This window comes from Mus musculus, chromosome 5, assembly GCF_000001635.26.
Source record: "Mus musculus strain C57BL/6J chromosome 5, GRCm38.p6 C57BL/6J".
In the NCBI taxonomy this organism is placed as follows: Eukaryota; Metazoa; Chordata; class Mammalia; order Rodentia; family Muridae; genus Mus; species Mus musculus.
In genome coordinates, this window is record NC_000071.6 from 129,613,645 (window position 1) to 129,634,261 (window position 20,617).

At 46.8% G+C, this 20,617-nt stretch overlaps 1 pseudogene across 1 annotated transcript; it reads right to left on the reverse strand.

Annotated features, from left to right (window-relative positions):
- Positions 1 to 9,304: 9,304 nt before the first annotated feature.
- Positions 9,305 to 10,248, reverse strand: Gm6139 (annotated as a pseudogene). The gene has a single exon (XR_004691360.1). The product of XR_004691360.1 is annotated as a predicted gene 6139 (transcript).

The window sequence follows — 20,617 nt, forward strand, 5'->3', positions numbered from 1 at the left end:
AGCCCTCAGAAGATTGAGGCAGGAGGATTGCTGTGAGTTTGAGCCTGGTCTACAGAATGAATTGCAGGTCAGTCTAGAGTGTAGTATGAGACCAGTCTCAAAGGAAACAAACAAACAAACAAAATATTAAAAAAAAAAGTCTGCTAGGGCTAGAGAAGTGGCTCATCAGTTGAGATGGCTTGTTATTCTTGCAGAAAACTTGGATTTGATTCCTAGCACCAGCATGGCAGCTCACAGCTATCAATAACTCCAGTTCGGGGGATCTGATGTCCTTTTCTGACTTCCAAGGGCACCAGGTATACACCTAGTGCACAGACATACATGCAGGAAAATATTCATACACAGAAAATTAAATAAGTAAGATGAAATCTAATCAGTGCAGCCAAAGGGAGGTCGGCCCCTGCCCTTCACAAGCATCTAGCAATGACCCCTTAACAGTTACAAAGACCCTGCAGTCAACATCTGTGGTCCACAGGGTAGGTGGTGTAATGGGACATGAATAATCAAGAGTCCACAGAATAGAGCCTAAGGCTGGGCCTGGTAATCGATGCTCAGCCGGGACTATCCAGCCTAGAATCTGGGTGGGTCACAGCCAGATACGGCAGCCTGGAGGCAAGATTGTAATAGCATCTGGGGAATCCAGAGAAACGAGGGATCGCTCCAACAGTAGTTCTCAACCTGTGGGTCACAACCTCTTTGGAGATTGCGTATCAGATACTCTTCAAGTCAGATATTTACATCGCGGTTTATAACAGTAGCAAAATTACAGCCATGAGGTGGCAATGACAATAATGTTATGGCTGGGGGTCATCACACCGTGAAAAACTGTATTAAAGGTTCACAGCATTAGGAAGGTGGCAGACCACCAGGCTAGGATAAACCAGATGTACTCTGCTCCCAACCTGCAATTCTTGCTCTGGTCCTCTTGGGCTCAGGCCTCTTAGTCTCCAGCTACAGTGGCCTCCTATTGTGCCCTACCATATACATGTACACACATACACACACAATACACACCCATACAATACACATAACACACACAGATCAGTACACACAACAAACAACACACACACACACACCTTCTCCTTTCAGTTTCTATAGAAATGTGCTCAGCACAGCTTAGCTCTACCTGAACTTGCTGGGTGGTGCCTGTCTTTGGGCCTCCCTTTCCATCTGGAAAGAAAATACTGAGAGAGATATCCAGCCAGCTAGCCAGCCATCCTCTCCTGGCTGCTATTCTATTCCTTCTCTCTTTCTATTCCTATTCTATTCCTACTTCCTCCCTCCCTCCCTCCCTTCCTCCCTCCCACCCTCCCTCCCTTCCTTCCTTCCTTCCTTCCTGTCTGCCTTGCTATAGGTCAGTCTCATTCACACTCCTCAACTCGGGCAGTCCTGCCTCAGCATCCTAAACGCTGACACCAGGGGGTGTGGCATGAGATACAGCTGACTATGCTTTTGTTTGTTGAAATAGAGTCTCAGATGTCCAGGAGTAGCTTCAATGCTCTATGTATAGCCCAGGCTAGCCCTGAACTGATCACCCTGCAACCACTTCCCAAATGCTGGCATAACAGATCTGTAGCTTGATGTTTGCTAACTTCTGCACTTCCTTTTTGTTTCATTTTGCTTGTTTTCTTTCATTGTTTTTTGTTTGTTTTGAGATGGAGCTTAGGCTATGTCTCTTAGGCTGACCGGAACTCATGATTTGCCTGGTGCTCTTACACTTAACAATGGGATTCAGGTAGGGTCTGCTTGTCTATAAAAAGGATGACATTATCCAGACTGCTGGGACATGGTAGCATGGGAGCCCTGGCGTGGATAGCTGCTTGTCACTGAGCCTGGAGTGCATATTTTCTCACATAAAATTAGGGTGTATGGTAGCTTTATTGGCTCACACCTGTAATCCCAGCACTCAGGAGTCTGCAGCAGGAATATTGGCAAGTGTGCCAGAAACCTATTCTAAAAGCCCTAACTACTCAGGCAGTGTGCATGCCTTTAATCCCAGCACTTAGGAAGCAGAAGCAGATGGATCTCTGAGTTCGAGGCCAGCCTGGTCTATGGAATGAGATCCAAGACAGCCAGGGCTACACAGAGAAACCCTGTCTCGAAAAGAAGAAAAAGAAAACGAAATTGGAGCTTGAGAGATGGCTCCTGGGTTCAGAGTGTACATTGCTTTTGCAGGGGACACAGATGTAGTTCAATGTATAAAAAGAGGTACCCAAGCCTGAGTCCTAAGGAGATGCCTGAAAGGTGTGCTTTAAGCCACCAGGACCTGGTGAAAGGGAGGTGGGTCTCAATGGTGAGTGCTTAGCATACACAAGGCCCGTATACCAGGCAGCTGCTAACTCCCTGTAACTCTAGTTCCAAGGGAGCTTATGTCCTTTGGCTTCATTAGGCACTGCACACATGCAGTGCATGTAAACTCACACAGGTACACACACACACATAGTAAATCAAAAAGGGCAGGGAGTTAGGGGGAAGGTCAGGATAAGAGGGGGCCAGCTTGGGAGGAACACGGCCTCAGAAGCCACTCTGATTGGTTCTACCCCAGGGCCCTGAAGCAGTCCAAGGCCACTGGACTGCTTCCTGCATATCCAAGCATTCAGCAGGTGCTCATTGTTGGCACTGGTGTATGTAGAGCACGAAACCTGTTGCATCCACTCTCGACCAGCAAGAACGACACGACCACCAGTCCTTCTAACAGCAGTTTATTCAGCAAACTTCCGTCTTCATCTCTCTTGCTTCAACTTTATCTCTTTCTCTAACCCGGGCCTCTCACTCTTATATACTCTCAGCCCTCATCCACTCACAGCAGGCCATGTCACCTCACCAGGCACGCAGCTTCAGCTAATCAGGGCAGCAGGGGCATGTCTCCACCAAAATGGATTCACCAGTATCCTGGTGCACCTGCGCAGCTCTCACGATGGTTGTGGCTTATTTTCAGGTGTATGAGGAAGTCAGGTGCAAGTCATAAGACTTAGCTGCAGTCCCTGGCGCCTTCTTGGGACTGCTGCCACACCTGCTCCTCACAGAAACCCATTCTAGGAACAATACAACCTATAGAACATCAAACACATGCTTGCACACACACACCTCCACACGTCCAGGTAAGCTCCTATTCCACCCTGGCCTCCTGGATGGAAGGAACAGAGGAAGAGGTTCAATGTATAAAAAGAGGTACCCAAGCCTGAGTCCTAAGGAGATGCCTGAAAGGTGTGCTTTAAGCCACCAGGACCTGGTGGAGGGGAGGTGGGTCTCAATGGTGAGTGCTTAGTATACACAAGGCCCCCTGCAGCAAACAGTTAAGTGTCCAGAGTGGATCAAGTGCAACAGGTTGTGGGCTCTGAGCAGGCACTGGGTTATTTAAAGAAGTCCACAATAGCCTAGGCTACAGAGCAAGACCCTGTCTTTACTCCTGTCAAGTTTTATCAAATTTCCTTCATTTGTGTGCAGGCTTATGCACCCATCACAGCACGCTTGTGGGGGTCAGAGGACAACTTCTGTGCTCTCCTTCCATCGTGTGGGTCCCCAGGACTGAACCCAGGTTGCTGAATTTGATGCCCAGTTCCTTTGTATCTTTACCAAAGGGAGCCATCTCACCCTCCCAAGACCCTGTTTTTGTTATTGTTGTTGTTTTATAATTAGATATTTTCTTTATTTACATTTCAGATTTTATCCCCTTTCCTGGTTTCATGTCTGAAAACCCCCTATCCCCTCCCCCCTCCCCTTGCTCACCAACCCACCCACTTCCTGGCTTCCTGACCTTGGCATCCCCTTATACTGGGACATAGAACCTTCACAGGACCAAGGGCCTCTCCCCGCATTGATGACCAACTAGGCCATCGTCTGCTACATATGCAGCTAGAGCCATGGGTCCCACCATATGTTTTCTTTGATTGGTGGTTTAGTCCTAGGGAGCTCTGGAGGTACTGGTAAGTTCATATTGTTGTTCCTCCTATGGGGCTGCAAACCCCTTCAGCTCCTTGGGTCCTTTCTCTAGCTCCTTCATTGTGGACCCTGTGCTCCATCCAATGGATGGCTGTGAACATCCACTTCTGTATTTGCCAGGCACTGGCAGAGCCTCTCAGGAGACAGCTATATCAGGCTCCTATCTGCAACCTCTTGTTGGCATCTACAATAGTGCCAAGACCTTGTTTTTGAAAAAACAATTTTTTTTAGTTAAAAATAAAAAGCAAGGGCTGATGAGATGGCTAAGTGGGTAAAGGTACTTGATGCCTGAGCCTGAGTTCTGCCCCTGGTGGATGGAGAGAAAACCCAATAAAGCCATCCTCACACCTATACACATGCCGCCACCACCACCACCACCAGCAGCAGCACCCCTGCTTAAGACTTGCCCCCTCTTGTCGGAGATCCCAATCTTTTTGGCTCTGCCAGGTCACCCAAAGAAACCAACGAAAAACCTCAATGAACCTCCACCTGCCCCACTCCTGAAGAGCTTGCCTGGTTTGCTGCTTGACTCCTGCTCATGGTCCTGTTCCACAGGGTCCCTTGTGTGGAGGGAGGGAGCGGCTGGACCTCTCATCAAGGGCCATCAAAGCACAGTGCACACAGGGATGAGGAAACAGTCCCCTGTGTGCCCTATGTTCTCCTACCTGCTCTAATGGGTCCCAGGGAAGGGGATAAAGGAGCTTCCACCCTCTCTTCTTTATTATGTCTCCTTTTCAACCAATGATCTGTAAAAGTGGAGAACTCAAAACCCACCAGTCTCTGACAAAAGAATAGGCCCCAGACCAGGCAGGGGAATCAGGACAGCGCAGCCTGGACAGAGACCCCTCCCCTTCTATCCAATACAGACTAAGGAGACTTTAAACATTTTTTTGCTAAGTCCTTTTTAGAAGGATAAAAGATCGTCTGCCAGATAGATTTCCTTTGTCACCCAGTCAGCCCAGGATATTAGGGGGGGAAAGTTATAAAGGTTAAAAAAATTTAAAGTTATAAATAGGTCCCAGTTGCTGGAGGTAGCTCAAGAGGTGTTTAATAATGGCGGACTGATTGCGAGACACGAACTTTTGCATAAACTGAAAGCCCCTGCCACCTCTGATGATGAGATGCAGTTAGACTCACAGATGCCCAGCAAAATTTGATGTCTTGCCCTTTATCAAAAGACTATCTCCTAGCTGAAAGTGCTGGCCCCAGTCAAAAAATACAGTTGGACAATCTTTCAGATTTGCAACAAAGATTCCAGGGGGCGTGGGCAGAAATCGAGCCCCCAGGACTGGCTCAACACCAAGTTCCTAGGATTGTTCAACTAACCATTTCAGGTGCCCCCATCCAGATGAAACAATACCCAAGGAAACACAAAGAGAAATCGCAGTCTATATTGCCTGGCTTAGAGAGAGAGCAGACAGGCATCTGGTGCCCTGCCAGGCACCCTGGAATCTCTCTTTTCCACCTGTGAGGAAACTTGGGACCTCTGATTCTCGTGTGTCTGACTCCTCCAGAGAAGCAGTTCTCAACCTGTGGGCCACGATCCCTTTGGAAAACTAGATTTCCAAAAAAGGTTACATTATAATTCCTAACAGTATGAATTACAGTTATGAAGTAGCAACAATGGCTACTCAGAGTAGCTCCACAGCACAAGGAACTATATTCAAGGATCACGGTAGGAGGGAGGCTGAGAACCACTGCTCCGGAGGAACAGGTATTCTCCATCATGGACCTGAAAGATGTATTTGTCAGCTTCACACTGGCAGAGGTGAGTCAACCCGTCTTCGCTTTTAAGTGGACAGACCCAGAGGGAGGTTATAGTGAGCAACTTACCTGGACCACTTTGCCCCAGAGATTTAAAAAGTCTCCATCCCTATTTGATGAGTCATTAAATGCTGACCCTCCTGCCTGGCCATCAGAGGGGAGGTTCTCAATCTCTGGGTCGCCTGCCACCCCTTTGGGGCTTGAATGACCTTTCACAGGGGTCACATATCAGATAACAAGATATTTACATTATGATTTATAATGGTAGCAAAATTACAGTTATGATGTAGCAACAAAATAATTTTATGGCTGGGGTCACCACAACATGAGGAACTGTATTAAAGGGTCAGGGATTGAGAAACACTGCATCAGCGGTCTCCTGGGACTATAATTCTTACAATATGTAAATGATCTACTCCTATCCACTAAGCCTAAAATGAATTGTAAAAGGTCCACTGAGGGACCACTTCAAGAGTTGCAGGCTTTGGGCTACATGATGTTGGGTAAGGAAGCCCAACTTCATAAATCAGAGGCTACCTATCTTGGCTACTGGCTGAGTAGAGGCAAAAGGTGCCTACCTCAGTGTGGGATTGCTGCCAGCCTTCAGACCCCATCTCCAAAGACTGAGAGACAGGCTTGAGAGTTCCTAGATGTGGTACTGTTGCCTCTGGATACCAGAATTTTCAGAAATATCGAGGTTGCTATGCACCAGCACAAGGGATGCTGGCAAAGGTACTCACCTCTAATCTGAGCCTCTAATCTGGCCTGCGACTAGACAAACAGCAATTGAGGTTTTAAATCAGCTCTGACTTCTGCTCTGGCTCTAGCACTTCCAGACGTCTCAAAACCTTTTGACCTGTTTGTCCAGGAAACAAGAGACATTACAAGAGGGGTTTTAACCTAGACTTCAGGGCCGTAGAAATGCCCTGTGCAAATATACCTGTCCAAACAACTGGACCCTGTAGCCACAGATGGCCGGCCTATCTAAGAGCTGGGGCAGTTACTGCTAGTCTACTGAAAATAGACAAGTTAACTCTGGGTCAAGATCTTATACTAACAGCACCTCACACCCCTGAGGCCCTCCTCTGAGGAATACCAGAACACTGGCCATCTAGTGCCTATGTGACCCAGTATCAGGCCGTACTCCTTCACCATCCTCAAGTCTGGTTTGAGAAACCCACCACCATCAATCCAGCTGCCCTCTTGCCCGATGGTGACCTGCAGGTGCTCCTCCGTGACTGTCACGAGATGAAAAGTGAAGTCAGGTGTGTGGGAGCTGTAATGGTTACTTCAACTGAAATGATTTGGGACCAAGTCAGGTACCTCAGCCCAGAAAACAGAACTAATCAACCTGACCCAGGCTAGCGGATGGGGAAAAGGAAAGTCCACCCCTGTATACAGGGACAGTCGCTATGCTTTTACTAGCAGCCATATGTGGAGAGCCGCAATAACATTTACCATCATAAGATGGCGCTGGCTCCGCAGTGCCTTATGCCACCTAAACAAAGAGCAAGCTATGTGCGCATGTACTAGGAGCAAAAGCCCGCCAAAGTCACTAGCCCATTCCAGGGGTATTTTGAGATCGTGGGTGAGGCCACCAGTCAGATATGGACACGTCACACCAGGGGGTATTTAAGCAACAAGTTTCTGAGCCTTCTTTGCCTTTTCTCGTCAAGATGTAATAAAGTAGCTATGGAAGGATCTTGTGTCCTGTGTGCGTTCCTGCGGGCGGGGACAAAAGCTCAGGACAGCCATATTCATGGTTTCATCTATAGAGAAAGAGGGCTTCTCGCTATGGATGGAGAAGGACATCAGCTTGGCCCTTGTAGAGGATATTTGGCGTCCCCAGTGAATTGATATCTTCCACTGTTGAGGATATAGAAAGGATGACTCCCCTGAGACAAGAAGTAATCAGCCACTGACCTGGCTACCTTGACAAATGGCCCTAAGACCAGTGAATCCCCTTGATGTTTGAAGACAGAACCCTGACCTGCTGCTGACTGAGACCCCATGGTACAAGTGAGAGGAAACAGGGATGCAGAGGACCCACAGACTGGTGAGGCCGCCACAAGGACAGCATTCTCCCAGAAATAACTGGCAAGACTCTGGTCACTGACCTCCTCCAGGCGACTCATCTGGGGTCCACAAAACCTGAATTGCTCAGACAATAAGTTAAGTTGTACCTGGAGCAGACAGTCTGGCGGAGGACGTCTCAGCCAGATGCAAAGGTCTGTGCTCAAGTAAATAAGTAACCAGAGAGTTCTTTCCCAGGAAGGGGTCCGAATGAGAGACCAACACCCTGGCAAACACTGGGAAATTGAGTTTACTGAGATCTGGCCTGCCAGGGAAGTTTTCATAGATTTTATAGTTGCTAGTTTTTTTTTTGTTTTTTTTTTTAAAGATTTATTTATTTATTATATGTAAGTACACTGTAGCTGTCTTCAGACACTCCAGAAGAGGGCATCAGATCTCATTACGGGTGGTTGTGAGCCACCATGTGGTTGCTGGGATTTGAACTTTGGACCTTTGGAAGAGCAGTCGGGTGCTCTTACCCACTGAGCCATCTCACCAGCCCGCTAGTTTTTATAGACACCTTTTTCAGGTGGGTAGAAAAATGTTCCCCACCTGGACTGAAACTGCTCAAATAGTAGCTCAAAAGGTCCCCCAGAAACTGGTGCCCCAATTTGGCCCCTACCTAGCAATGGGAGTCCAGCAATAGCCCAGCTTTCCTAGCCAAAACCTCTCAACTTGTAATAGAATCTTTAGGGATAGATTAGAAAATTCACTGTGTTCTAGGCAGGTAGAAAAAAAAAATTAACAAGACATCAAAAGAAACTGCAACAAAACTCTATCATCAGAGTCCAAGGAAGGGTGGACCAGCTTCCTTCCTTTGCTTTGCCTGGGCCTGCTGCACCCCAGAAAGGGAGGGATTTACTCCCTATGAGATTATGTTTGAGAGACCTCCCCCACTGCTTCCACAGCTCAGAGACCAGCAGAAACACTACTCCTTTCTCAAGTCCCTACATAAGGCCATCCATAAGCCCTCCATAAGGCCATCGGACTATCTCAGAGACCCAGCTGACTTCCAAGTGCTCAAGTCCAGTGATACAGTCTGGGACAAGCAGGTAGCCACGGGGGCGCTGAAACCAACTTGGAATAGACCTGCATGGTGATGACAGCTGTGAAGGTAGCTGGCGTTATACCATGCATCCACTCCACCCAGGTCAAGAGAGCAGAAGTCTCCAGTAAAGACACCAGATGACAGTTTCCATGCTGTGGACCCATTAAGGTTTCCTTAGGCCCCAGGCCCTTCCACTCTCTGCCTCTCTACCTCCTCCTGAGTCCTATGTTTGGTGTGAATACAGGAACAGGAGCCAACTGCCACCACTCTCAGGCCTAGATCTGGAAACTGAGGAAGACAGCTATAGGGAGATATTAGCTAGCGTGACCGCAGACCAGCAACCCAGATTCCTCTTCACCCTCCTCACTGATGCTCACTTTAAATGTCTGGTTGTATTGATACAATTTTAGGAAAGATGTGGGAGTTTATCTTTTCAGATAAGAGTACAGAGTACTTACTGTAATTCTTTTTTTTTTTTCAGCAGACTTAATTCTTTTATTTTTCTCATATAAAAACCCTTATGTGGTAGCCACAGCTGGAGCCTGGGTCCTCTGAACAGAGACTCTGGTGTGGGTTTTCACAAGATGATCCGTGAATTCCTGATAAGGAGACTTGGTGAAGACAGTCTCTTTCCAGAGGTCGGGGGTCAGGTAGCTGTAAGTCTTGGAGATGGCATCAAAGGTGGCCTTAGCAAAGTTGCCCAGGGTGGCAGTGCAGCCTCTGGCTGAAGTGTAGCAGTCATCTATACCGGCCATCATCAGGAGCTTCTTGGGCACAGGAGCAGAGACAATGCCAGTGCCTCTGGGGGCAGGGATGAGACGCACCAGCACAGAGCCACAGCGGCCTGTCACCTTGCATGGAACAGTGTGGGGCTTGCCAATCTTGTTCCCCCAGTAGCCTCTCCGCACAGGGACGATGGAAAGCCTGGCCAAGATGATAGCCCCTCGGATGGCAGTGGCAACCTCCTTGGAGCACTTAACACCAAGACCAACGTGACCATTGTAGTCCCCAATAGCGACGAAAGCCTTGAACCTGGTCGGCTGGCCAGCCCGAGTCTGCTTCTGCACTGGCATGATTTTCAGAACCTCATCCTTTAGAGACTCACCCAGGAAGAAATCAATGATCTCAGACTCCTTAATGGGCAGGGAGAACAGGTAGATCTCCTCCAAGGACTTGATCTTCATGTCCTTAACCAGGCGGCCCAGCTTGGTGACGGGGATCCACTCCTTGTCTTCAGCTTTACCTCCACGAGCCCCACGGCCTCGACCACGGCCACGGCCTCGGCCACGACCACGGCCCCTAAGACCGCTGCCGAATCCTCCGCGGAAGCCGCCGCGGCCTCCTAATCCTGGGCCCCCGGGTCCTCCGGGCCCTCCCGTTGCACCGGCGTCATCCGCCATTTGGTGTTTTCCCGAAGAAGAAGAAGAAGCACTTACTGTAATTCTACGCATGCCCCATGGCTTGCCCCCACTTGTTGCCAAGGACAAGGGAGTTTCCTTTGTGGAAACTGGGATTGTAAAACGGAGGTTTCCTGAACACACAGAGATAAAAACAGAGACAGAAAGCCCCCTCTCAAGAAATACACAATAGATACATGTAATCCAATGGCCATAACATTAAAAAAAAAATCTGGAAATTCAGTAAGAAAGATTCTGGCCTTTAGGAAAATAGGGGGAAACCTGGGGAATTAGAATTCATGCCACAGAAAGGGAGCCTGGGAGCAGAGTTATAGTCTCAGCCAGATATCAGCAAGGGTTGCTAGATATGCTTAGACCCCTGGCTGCCACACTGTATAGGGACAGGAACTAACCAGACCATCAGCCCATTGATTAACAAAACTCACTTTGCCCAGGGATGGGGGACAGTCCAAATTAATGTTAGAGGACTTACAAAGAGCTGAAACTTTAACCTAGGCATTTCCCCTTATGCCGATGCCTGCTAGTCTTCATTATAGGTTAATTCATATGGATAATAGCAATATAGCTGGGCTCCTGAGACTATCTAATACACATGTATTAATGGTTTGACTAAATGTGCTTCTTCTGGTGGTTTCCAAACTGTGTAGACAGGTTGATCCGGACCTCGAGGTATTAAAGGTTTCAGTTTCTGAATTCAAACAACAGTTAGATTCCCTTGCAGAAATGGTCCTGCAAGATTGGAGAGGCTTAGATGTCTCATGAGATTAAGAAAATTGTGTCTGGCTTTGGGAGAAACCTGCTGTGTCTATGCTAATTGATTGAGAGTAATTAGAGAAAAATCTTGCCTGGGTTAGGGAAAACTTCAAAAGAGAAAGAAACAAAGACATAAATCAAGGAATTGATACCATTCTCTATTCTCTGGTTCCCCTGGCTAATTACTTGGCTATCAGTGCTGTCTGGGTCTTTAGTTCTCGTTCTGATTGGAACAGTGGGGCCCTGCATCTTAAATTATATGGCTGGTTATGTATCAGTCCAATAAAATGAATGGTCCTTAGGACCAACCACATCTCTTTAGAGCAGGATGAGTCCACGACTTGACCTATTCACTAAGACCACCAAGAAATGTAACAGGGCCCCCAAACCTTAGCACAACAGACTCCATGATGGAAGAATCATTCAAGCCATAAAATCCAGAACATAAACATCAGCACCTGCCTAAACAAAAACAAACGCCCATTTCATCAAAGCCCACAGTTCCGGGAAAGCCTCTAAATGACTAGCCTTGCTTTTTTGGCTTCTGTAGTTCCATCTCTGGCTAACTGTTCCTGATAACTGAAGTACGCCAACCTGGGATATAGTTTTTGTGCTTAAAAGCTCGCTCTGAGAAGGCTCTGTGCTACAACTTGGATCCTAGACACCCAATGCACCCAGTCAGCTAATAAAGACTTTCTATTGGCTTAACTCTACCTAAGCAGCCTTCTCCAGTGGATACCCCATGTCTTAGTCAGGGTTTCTATTCCTGCACAAACATCATGACCAAGAAGCAAATTGGGGAGGTAAGGGTTTATTCAGTTTACACTTCCACATTGCTGTTGATCACCAAAGGAAGTCAGGACTGGAACTGAAGCAGGTCAGGGAGCAGGAGCTGATGCAGAGGCCATGGAGGGATGTTACTTACTGGCTTGCTCAGCTTGCTTTCTTATAGAACCCAAGACTACCAGCCCAGGGATGGTATCACCCACAATGGGCCATCCTGCCTTGATCACTAATTGAGAAAATGCCCTACAGCTGGACCTCATGGAGGTATTTCCTCACCTGAAGCTCCTTTCTCTGTGATAACTCTGGCTTGTGTTACGTTGACACAGAAAACAGGCCATGTGCACCCTACATGTCCTAGTGTCTTCTCAGTGCTCCTGATAGAGAAGCATGGGCTGCATTTGAAAAGCACCCAGTGCCACCAGGGTCATTCCCCACTCTTCCACTTTCTCCCAAGCTTTTACCTCATGAACTCCCAAAGCCAGTGGTCTGGTGATAGGTACTTTAACTCAACTAAAACAAGGTTAAAAAAAAAAAGATAACAGTTGAACAACCTGGCTGAGGAGCATATCTGCATCAGGAAACATCTAGACTAAATCCCAACATACTTTTAAAAAAAAAAATCAGCCTTGCAAAGCTCTAGGGAGAGTATGGCCAGCAGATGTGAGGCACAAGCCTGGCACCTCCGGATGCAGATGATGGAGGCCATTGTGGGTGGGGCTGGGAGCGATCGAGGATGGTTATGAAGTCAGAGCACCAACAGGATAGTGGAGGAGCTGGGTGGGTGAGGGAACAAAACTCACCCAGATGTTTTCATTGAGTGACTGAGTGATCCGAGCCCCAATCAGGGCAAAGGACCTTTGCTCCTGTCTCCAGAGGCTGGAATAATCCTCCAGACCTGCCACACCCACTCCAGTGGATTCTCTGTGATGAGTCCAAAAGCTTGGCTGCAGTCCGGAGGCAAAAAGTTTCATGGTAACTGGTCTCCTGCAGTGTTTGGCGTCCCATAACATGGAAGTGGGTCCAGATTTGTCCTTGTGATAGTGTGGAGGGTCTTGCCTGCTTTCCTTCAGTATTGTTTTATTGTAGGTGCCCCCAAGGAATGATTTGACAAATATCTAAGTTAGATCGAACATTGTTTCCTGGCCCAGTATCTCAATAGCCTAGGCAATCTTTGAGACGACCCTGGGCTTGGAATTTCGTAAGAATGTTACTTATTCAGAGAAATGCCTCCAGAGAGATAGTGAAAGAAATCAGGCATTGCAGTTTACTGGTTAAGAGCTAGAAATCTCAGGGCAAGTTCAACAAAGTAAACTTAGAATAACAGCTAAGTCACTCCCATATGCAGGAATTTACAATGGTCCTGGAAGGAGGGGGGTTGTGGTTTAAGGAGGAACTAGAGTACTGCATTATTCGTGAAAAGGTTAGCAAGAGCTGAACCCTCTGGTTCAAGCTCTCACAAGGCTCAGAAGAATAGCATAGTTAGGGATTTACTAAGAGCTGGCTGGTGGTGGGTTAAACAATAAATTAGAATTAGAACTGTGGCTTGGCGTGAAAGCCTTGCCCCTGGAGCATAAAGACCTCACACCTGGCTTCTAAGAATAAGCTGATCTTAGATAGGACTGACTTTGTCTCAGTTGTTACACTGCCTGGTTCCTGATAGTTTTCTTTTTAATAGTTTTTTTTTTTAAGATTTATTTATTATATGTAAATACACTGTGGCTGTCTTCAGACACACCAGAAGAGGGCGTCAGATCTTGTTACGGGTGGTTGTGAGCCACCATATGGTTTGCTGGGATTTGAACTCATGACCTTCAGAAGAGCAGTCGGTGCTTTTACCCGTTGAGCCATCTCACCAGCCCTCCTGATAGTTTTTATGTATGCATTTTTCTGTTTTGTGTAAAGAGTCATTATGCATCAGATAATCTCAATGTACCTTGGCTGATGTGTCACCTAACTTTCTTATTTTTTTCTGTAATATAAGTCTGAAGCTCACTTTGAGAAATTACATTCAGATCCAGCACTCCCTTGTGGTCACGTCTGCTTGTCACTCGCTGACTCCTTGCCCATCTGAGTACTGGGACCCTGATTTCTCCCAAGGGTTGAGGGATTCCAACTGAGCCAGCCCATGACACAGACCCTTGTTCTCCAGCTCACAGCTCCCATTCCAGGCACAGTGCATCACCCAGAGGCATCAGAATAGGCAGGTGAGACTCTGCCATGTCCACTAGTCCATTCCTCTTCTGTGGGTCCTGTCTTATCTTGACTGTGGCTGATAGTCCTATGGAATACTTCCTGGAGCCCAGGAAGCCTGTATTCTGTGTCCTTCTTTCCTAGACCCTGGTAGCCACCCCCCACCAATGTCAAGCCCCGCCCCTTTCTCAAAAGAATTGTATTTATGTTTTGTGTTGTGTTATTGTTTTAGAAAGGTCCTGCTTTGGACAGGGACAGGTGACCTTGATTTCCTGATCTTCCTCTGACCCCCTAAGTCAATGATTCTCAACCTATGGGGAGGGACACCCTTAGGGGCCAAATGACCTTTTCACAGGGGTCACCCAAGACACAAAACACAGATATTTACTTTATGATTCATAAGAGCAAAATTACAGTTAGGAAGTAGCAGCAAAACTAATGCTATGGTGGGGGGTCACCACAATGTGAAGAACTGTATTAAAGGGTCAACTACATGTTTGCTGCCTCTGAGATACAGAGTCTCATTCATTAAGTGGCCCACTTAGCCTGGAACGCGCTATGTAGACCAGGCTAGCCTGAGCACAACTGTGCACTTGCTCCTGGATGCTAGGATTACAGGTTTTAAACCATCATGCTGGGCTGCTTTATTTTTTTCTCTTATTATCTTTTTACGCATTTTTGTGTGTCTGTGTGTATGTATGTATGTGCACCATATATGTTCTTAGTGCCCATGGAAGCTAGAAAAGTGGTTGGATCCCTGGAAGTGAGTTTCTGTCAGTTGTGAACCTCCATGTGGGTGCTGGAAACGGAGCCCAGGTTCTCTGGAAGAGGAGCTAGTGCTCTTAACCACTGAGTCATCTCTCTACCACCACCCCCTTTTATTTTTTTTTCTTTTTTATGAAATCTGCATTTTGACAAAGACCAAGTCAGTCCAAAGCCCCTGTGTCTGCTAGTTAAAGGGTGTGCAAATGGAAGATGGCCCTGTCTTAGTTATGAGACCATGGGCTGGTTCAGGAGACAATCAACAGTGGCTAGAGGTGCACTAGAGATGCCTGTGGCAGACAGAGGACAACATTAGGGTAGGGACTTAGGTGGTTGGCGGATTAGCTAGGTCCTGGGGAAGGAAGGGGCTCGAGAGAACTGCCTGGGTGTGGTTCAAGCCATTGCAGTTTGCTAGATGAGAAAGCAAAACTTCTGTAGGCTTCCACCTTGAAGCCAGGGACCTGGAGAACCATGATGTGCTCTGTCTCACTCTGCCCCAAATGCTAACTCAATAGCACTGGCTGTGGGAAGTTCTGCCTGTCCTTAACCACTCTGCATGCCTTCAGGACATCTCACAAGCTTTGTCCCACCAGCTGCAGATGGCTACTATTTATGTTGGACTGAGTCTATCAGAAAGAAGCAGATGCCGGTGACATCTCTGACACCCGACACCTGTGATGACACCCGTGACACCTGTGACAGCTGTGATACCTGTGACAACAGTTATGATACCTGTGACACCTGTGATGAGAGCTCTGACACCTGTGACAGCTATAACAGCTGTGTCACCTGTGACAGCTGCAGGCTCACAGGCCATCTTAGGGCCCGCAAAGGAGCTGCTAATATCTGTAGATGGCAGTCCTTCGGGGCCAGAAAATATAGGTAATACTAGGGCCCTTGAAGCCCTCTTTCAGTATCCCTTCAGGCCACAACATGCAGCACCCTTGGCTGGGAGCTGCTCACAGAGCACCATTTCCCACTTAGCTTTGCCCAAAGTTTCCCAAGTCCCTTCTCTTTCTGGACCTCAAGCTTTTATTATTTCCATCCCAAAGCAGGCTTTTCCTACGCTGCCCTGGCTGTCCTGGAACTCACTCTATAGACCAGGCTGGCCTCAAACTCACAGATATCTGCCTGCCAATGTCTGAGTGTTGAGATTAAAGGTGTGTCCACCACTGCCTGCCTGACTGAGCCCCTTGCTTTTTTCTTTTTTTCTTTTCTTTTTGTTCTGTTTTGTTTCGTTTGTTTGTTTTTGTTTTACGAGACAGGGTTTCTCTGTGTAGCCCTGGCTGTTCTGGAATTCACTCTGTAGACCAGGCTGGCCTTGAACTCAGAAATCCACCTGCTTCTGCCTCCCAAGTACTGGAATTAAAGGCATGGGCCACCACTGCCTGGCAGCCCCTTGCTTTATGATGGTGGTGAATTTAGATGAGGGAACTGGAAGGAGTCAGAGCATGGCAGGGTACTGGGCCAACTACTCCATCCTACCAACCCCAGGAAACCCATGACTAGGGCTGCTCAGGTAGAGGGGATTGACCACCCCTTATGTTCCATCTAGTACCTCTCTGTAAAATACTAATCTAGCATGTGTTGGCCATGATACCCAACAGGAAAATAAAATTAATTTCTAAACTGTTTCCCTTATGTCTTATCTAAATACCTTCACTTACTGTGTTTGCTCATTTATGTGAACTTGACATGAGCTATCGTCATCTGGGAGGAGAGAAGGTCAGTTGAGAAAATGCCTCCATAAGATCCAACTGTAGGTGAGCCTCTGGGGCATCTCCTTTTTCTTTTCCTTTTTAAAGATTCATTTATCTTATGAACACGAGTGCTCTGTTTTCATGCACACCAGAAGAGTGAATCAGATCTCATTACAGATGGTTTCAAGCCACCACCATGTGCTTGCTGGAATTTGAACTCAGGACCTATGGAAGAGCAGCCAATGCTCTTAACCTCTGAGCCATCTCTCCAGCCCTAGGCTATTTTCTTAAACAGTGGTTGATGTGGCAGGACCCAGGCCCTTGTGTGTGGTGACACCCCTGAGCATGTAGCCCTGGATGATGTAGGGCGGCGGCTGAGCAAGTCACAAGGAGGGGGCCAGTAAGCAGCATCCCTCCATGGCCTCCGCATTAGCCCCCCGCCTCCAGGTTCCTGTCCTGAGTCCCTACCCTGACTTCCTTTGATGAACAGTAATGGGAAGGGCAAATAAACACTCCCCTCCCGGAGGTGCTTTTGGCCATGGTGCAGCAGCAATCAAAACCCTAACTAATACAAAAGTCTTCTAAACTCAAGAGGCCCCTACCTTCTAAGCCCAGAAAATTCTATCTAAACTCAGGCATCCCTTCCTTCTGAAGTCTCTGAGTATGTGGACTTTCCTTTGTTCTTCTGGTTGCTGGTGGATATCCTGGTCTGGCTTCACACACATACCGCCCGCCCCCCCTACATCTCCACCAACCACCACCACTGTGAATGGCTGGCATAATTAAAGGGCCTGATTGCCCAAAATCTATCCCAATACACAGTCTACAGAACTGGTAAAGAATCTTTGTTGCTTAGATGGAAAGGTTTTTTCCCTGCTCTAGAAATCATATACAAGACCCAACACCAGCCAAACACTGGAAGAAGCACCTTCTTGGCCAGAATATCCGAAGCAGGGGGCTCACAAAATTTGCTTGTGGTTTTGTTTTGAGGCAGGGTATCACTCTTAGAGCTCAGACTGGCCAAGAACTGGTTAACTTTGAACTCACAGCAATCCACCTGCCTCAGCTCCCCAGATGCTTTTACTTGTTTTGAGGCAGGGTCTCACTGTCTGGAATTCACAGTCAATCATTGTGCCTCTCCCTCCAGAGTGCTAAGATTACAGGTGTGTGCCACCATACCTAGCTCGTAAAACTTATTAACCCAAGGGAAACAGGAAGTTATACAGAATAAAAGAAGTGGGATGTTTGGGGAAAACAGTGACCCACACTTGAAATCCCAAAACTGTAGAGGCAAGACTGAGAGTTCAAGAGCAGACTAGGGTATGTGATGAGACCCTGTCTCAAAAAACAAGGCTGGTGAGATGGCTCAGTGGTTAAGAGCACTGACTGCTCTTCCTAGAGGTCCTGAGTTCAATTCCCAGCATCCACACAATGGCTCACAAACATCTGTAATGGAGTCTGATGCCCTCTTTTGGTGCGTCTGAAGACAGCTACAGTGTACTCATATAATAAAATAAATTATAAAACCCCACAAAATAGAAAGCGAGGCAGATGGCTCAGCGGTTCAAAAGGCACACACCACTTCCAGTTCTCTCTGCTTCATGCTTGCAGTTCAAGGTGTGAGCTCTCAGCTGTTCCCACTGACAGCCTGATACCTGTTGCAACTCCACTGCATCACCCCAGATCCTAACCATCTGGAAATGAAAGACAATAGATAACTCTTTCATCCTTATCCTTCCCCTACCACTACAGTATAAATGTCATCGCAAAGATCCACTATGCCTTCAGAGCCCTGGTTTCTGCTATGGCGATAATGCATTGTACCATCACAATGCTGAACTTAACTTTACAGTGCTCCTGTATGCCGTTCCACTACCCCATTGTGGCAGTCGATGTATTGTGATGTCACAGTGCACACTTGTATCATAGCAATTTGAATTATGATATTACAGTGTTCAGTATTGACTTTGTAACGCCCCATTCTGACATCAAAATTCCCCACTGAAAACGTCTAAGATGACATCGGAAGTGCCCCTTTGTGTCCTGACAGTCCTCAGCTGTAAATAGCCATGCTTCCTTTTGTGTGCCATCACAGGGACAATTTTGATAATTCCATGCTCTGTTGCTCTATCACAGTGCTCAAGTGGGTTATCATGTCGGTTTGTGACGTCACTTGCTAGTGCTATTAGAACATGAATTATGTATGACATCACAGCACTTCACTTTTATATCAAATGCTCCATTGTTACATCACAATGCACCACTGGGTCATCACATTGCTCCATTGTTACATCACATTGCTCCATTGTCACATCACATTGCTCCATTGCTACATCACAATGCACTACTGGGTAATCATAATGTTCCATTTTTACATCACAATGCTCCATTTTTACGTCACAATGCTCCACTGTTACGTCACAGTGCTCCACTGTTACATCACAATGCACCACTGTTACATCACAATGCACCACTCTTACACCACAATGCACCACTCTTACACCATAATGCACCACTCTTATACCACAATGCACCATTCTTACACCACAATGCACCATTTTTACACCACATTGCACCATCCACAATGAACCATTCTTACATCACAATGCACCATTCTTATACCACAATGCACCACTCTTACACCACAATGCACCATCCACAATGCACCATTCTTACACCACAATGCACCATTCTTACATCACAATGCACCACTTTTACACCACAATGCACCATTCTTACACCACAATGAACCACTCTTTCATCACAATGCACCACTCTTAAATCACAATGCACCATTCTTACACCACAATGCACCATTCTTGCACCACAATGCACCATTTTTACACCACAATGCACCATCCACAATGAACCATTCTTACATCACAATGCACCATTCTTACACCACAATGTACCACTCTTACACCACAATGCACCACTCTTACACCACAATGCACCACTCTTATACCACAATGCACCATTCTTGCATCACAATGCACCATCCACAATGCACCATTCTTACACCACAATGCACCATTCTTACATCACAATGAACCACCCTTTCATCACAATGCACCACTCTTACATCACAATGCACCATTCTTACACCACAATGCACCATTCTTACACCACAATGAACCACTCTTTCATCACAATGCACCATTCTTACACCACAATGCACCATTCTTACACCACAATGAACCACTCTTTCATCACAATGCACCACTCTTACATCACAATGCACCATTCTTACACCACAATGCACCATTCTTACACCACAATGCACCATTTTTACACCACAATGCACCATCCACAATGAACCATTCTTACATCACAATGCACCATTCTTACACCACAATGTACCATTGGGTCATCATAATGCATCACTGGGTTATCACAGTGTACATTTTGACATCATAATACCTCATTATTTGAACACAATGTGGCATAATAAGGGACATTATTTCATGACATAATACACAATTCTCTGTGGTGACACCGTAATATCTCAGTGTGACATCACAAGTCCGATTACATGCTCACAATGCCTCATTGTGATGGCAGAATGCTCAATCCTGATATCCCTCTTTCCATGTGATATTAGAGTTCTCTGTTATGACATCCCAGTGCTGATTGTGACATGACAGTGATCCGTTCTGACTTTAAAAAGATGAATGGTTGACTTAGGGTTACTATCACTGTGATGAAACACCATGACCAAAAGTGAGTTGGGGAGGAAAAGGTTCATTTGGCTCACACTTCCACATCACAGTTCATCATAAAAGGAAGTCAGGACAGGAACTCAGACAGGGCAGGAGCCTGGGAGCAAGAGCTGATACAGAAGCCATGGAGGAGTGCTGCTTACTAGCTTGCTCAGCCTGCTTTCTTAGAGCTTCCAGGACCCCTTTCCAGGGTGGCCCTCCTCCATCAGTCACTAAGAAAATGTCCTACAGCTCCTCCTCCTCTCCAGAGACTTTAGCTTGTACCGAATTGACATGAAACCAGCCAGCACACCTGACCCTTGTCCACATGACACACAAACATCACTACTAGCCCACAACCTTTCCTTTCCTATTCACCTTCAAGATCTCACATCAACAGAAACATCACAATATAAAATATAAAATATTTGAAATTTTATTAGTCCCACAGACTTTAAAAATTCAAACACCTAAACCTGAATC